This window comes from Ascaphus truei, chromosome 6, assembly GCF_040206685.1.
Source record: "Ascaphus truei isolate aAscTru1 chromosome 6, aAscTru1.hap1, whole genome shotgun sequence".
Lineage (NCBI taxonomy): Eukaryota > Metazoa > Chordata > Amphibia > Anura > Ascaphidae > Ascaphus > Ascaphus truei.
This window is the reverse complement of record NC_134488.1, coordinates 136,629,731-136,634,247: the sequence shown is the minus strand read 5'-3', so window position 1 is coordinate 136,634,247 and position 4,517 is coordinate 136,629,731.

Sequence of the window (4,517 nt, the reverse complement as noted above, 5' to 3'; positions counted from 1 at the left end):
AGACACAGGTACATGCTGCAGATACAGACAGACAGACACAGGTACATGCTGCAGATACAGACAGACACAGGTACATGCTGCAGATACAGACAGACACAGGTACATGCTGCAGATACAGACAGACACAGCTACATGCTGCAGATACAGACAGACAGACACAGATATATGCTGTAGTTACACCCAGAAAGACACAGGTATATGCTGCAGATACAGACATACACAGGTATATGCTGCAGATACAGACAGACACAGATATATGCTGCAGATACAGACAGACAGACACTGGTATATGCTGCAGATACAGACAGACACAGGTACATGCTGCAGATACAGACAGACACAGATATATGCTGCAGATACAGACAGACGGACACTGGTATATGCTGCATATACAGACAGACACAGGTACATGCTGCAGAGACAGACAGACACAGATATATGCTGCAGATACAGACAGACGGACACTGGTATATGCTGCAGATACAGACAAACACAGGTACATGCTGCAGATACAGACAGACAGACACAGGTATATGCTGCAGATACAGACAGACACAGGTATATGCTGCAGATACAGACAGACACAGGTACATGCTGCAGATACAGACAGACACAGGTACATGCTGCAGATACAGACAGACACAGGTACATGCTGCAGATACAGACAGACACAGGTACATGCTGCAGATACAGACAGACAGACACAGGTATATGCTGCAGATACAGACAGACAGACACTGGTATATGCTGCAGATACAGACAGACACAGGTACATGCTGCAGATACAGACAGACAGACACGGGTACATGCTGCAGAGACAGACAGACACAGGTATATGCTGCAGATACAGACAGACACAGATATATGCTGCAGATACAGACAGACACAGATATATGCTGCAGATACAGACAGACACAGGTACATGCTGCAGATACAGACAGACACAGGTACATGCTGCAGATACAGACAGACACAGGTATATGCTGCAGATACAGACAGACACAGGTACATGCTGCAGATACAGACAGACATAGATATATGCTGCAGATACAGACAGACACAGATATATGCTGCAGATACAGACAGACAGACACAGATATATGCTGCAGATACAGACAGACAGACACAGATACAGTATATGCTGCAGATACAGACAGACAGACACAGGTATATGCTGCAGATACAGACAGACAGACACAGGTATATGCTGCAGATACAGACAGACAGACACAGGTATATGCTGCAGATACAGACAGACAGACACAGGTACATGCTGCAGATACAGACAGACACAGATATATGCTGCAGATACAGACAGACACAGATATATGCTGCAGATACAGACAGACACATGTACATGCTGCAGATACAGACAGACACACACAGATATATGCTGCAGATATAGACAGACACAGGTATATGCTGCAGATACAGACAGACACAGGTACATGCTGCAGAGACAGACAGACAGACAGACAGACAGACAGACACAGGTACATGCTGCAGAGACAGACAGACAGACACAGGTACATGCTGCAGAGACAGACAGACACAGGTATATGCTGCAGAGACAGACAGACAGACACAGGTACATGCTGCAGAGACAGACAGACACAGGTACATGCTGCAGAGACAGACAGACACAGGTACATGCTGCAGAGACAGACAGACAGACACAGGTACATGCTGCAGAGACAGACAGACACAGGTATATGCTGAAGAGACAGACAGACACAGGTACATGCTGCAGAGACAGACAGACACAGGTACATGCTGCAGAGACAGACAGACACAGGTACATGCTGCAGATACAGACAGACACAGGTACATGCTGCAGATACAGACAGACAGACACAGGTACATGCTGCAGATACAGACAGACAGACACAGGTACATGCTGCAGATACAGACAGACAGACACATGTACATGCTGCAGATACAGACAGACAGACACAGATATATGCTGCAGATACAGACAGACAGACACAGGTGTATGCTGCAGATACAGACAGACAGACACAGGTACATGCTGCAGATACAGACAGACAGACACAGGTATATGCTGCAGAGACAGACAGACACAGGTACATGCTGCAGATACCGACAGACAGACACAGGTATATGCTGCAGATACAGACAGACAGACACAGGTACATGCTGCAGATATAGACAGACAGACACAGGTACATGCTGCAGATACCGACAGACAGACACAGGTATATGCTGCAGATACAGACAGACAGACACAGGTACATGCTGCAGATACAGACAGACACAGGTACATGCTGCAGATACAGACAGACACAGGTACATGCTGCAGATACAGACAGACAGACACAAGTACATGCTGCAGATACAGACAGACACAGGTACATGCTGCAGATACAGACAGACACAGGTACATGCTGCAGATACAGACAGACACAGCTACATGCTGCAGATACAGACAGACAGACACAGGTACATGCTGCAGATACAGACATACAGGCACAGATATATGCTGCAGATACAGACAGACAGACACAGGTACATGCTGCAGATACAGACAGACAGACACAGGTATATGCTGCAGATACAGACAGACACAGGTACATGCTGCAGATACAGACAGACACAGGTACATGCTGCAGATACCGACAGACAGACACAGATATATGCTGCAGATACAGCCAGACAGACTCAGGTACATGCTGCAGATACAGACAGACAGACACAGGTACATGCTGCAGATACAGACAGACACAGGTACATGCTGCAGATACAAACAGACACAGGTACATAATGCAGATACAGACAGACACAGCTACATGCTGCAGATACAGACAGACAGACACAGGTATATGCTGCAGAGACAGACAGACACAGATATATGCTGCAGATACAGACAGACAGACACTGGTATATGCTGCAGATACAGACAGACAGACACAGGTACATGCTGCAGATACAGACAGACACAGATATATGCTGCAGATACAGACAGACGGACACTGGTATATGCTGCAGATACAGACAGACACAGGTACATGCTGCAGATACAGACAGACAGACACAGGTACATGCTGCAGATACAGACAGACAGACACAGGTACATGCTGCAGATACAGACAGACACAGATTTATGCTGCAGATACAGACAGACGGACACTGGTATATGCTGCAGATACAGACAGACACAGGTACATGCTGCAGATACAGACAGACAGACACAGGTACATGCTGCAGATACAGAAAGACACAGGTACATGCTGCAGATACAGACAGACACAGCTACATGCTGCAGATACAGACAGACAGACACAGGTACATGCTGCAGATACAGACAGACAGGCACAGATATATGCTGCAGATACAGACAGACAGACACAGGTGTATGCTGCAGATACAGACAGACAGACACAGGTACATGCTGCAGATACAGACAGACAGACACAGGTATATGCTGCAGATACAGACAGAGGTACATGCTGCAGATACAGACAGACACAGGTACATGCTGCAGATACAGACAGACAGACACAGGTATATGCAGCAGATACAGACAGACAGACTCAGGTACATGCTGCAGATACAGACAGACAGACACAGGTACATGCTGCAGATACAGACAGACACAGGTACATGCTGCAGATACAGACAGACACAGGTACATAATGCAGATACAGACAGACACAGCTACATGCTGCAGATACAGACAGACAGACACAGGTATATGCTGCAGAGACAGACAGACACAGATATATGCTGCAGATACAGACAGACAGACACTGGTATATGCTGCAGATACAGACAGACAGACACAGGTACATGCTGCAGATACAGACAGACACAGATATATGCTGCAGATACAGACAGACGGACACTGGTATATGCTGCAGATACAGACAGACACAGGTACATGCTGCAGATACAGACAGACAGACACAGGTACATGCTGCAGATACAGACAGACACAGGTACATGCTGCAGATACAGACAGACACAGGTACATGCTGCAGATACAGACAGACACAGCTACATGCTGCAGATACAGACAGACAGACACAGATATATGCTGTAGTTACACCCAGAAAGACACAGGTATATGCTGCAGATACAGACATACACAGGTATATGCTGCAGATACAGACAGACACAGATATATGCTGCAGATACAGACAGACAGACACTGGTATATGCTGCAGATACAGACAGACACAGGTACATGCTGCAGATACAGACAGACACAGATATATGCTGCAGATACAGACAGACGGACACTGGTATATGCTGCATATACAGACAGACACAGGTACATGCTGCAGATACAGACAGACACAGGTACATAATGCAGATACAGACAGACACAGCTACATGCTGCAGATACAGACAGACAGACACAGGTATATGCTGCAGAGACAGACAGACACAGATATATGCTGCAGATACAGACAGACAGACACAGGTATATGCTGCAGATACAGACAGACAGACACAGGTACATGCTGCAGATACAGACAGACACAGATATATGCTGC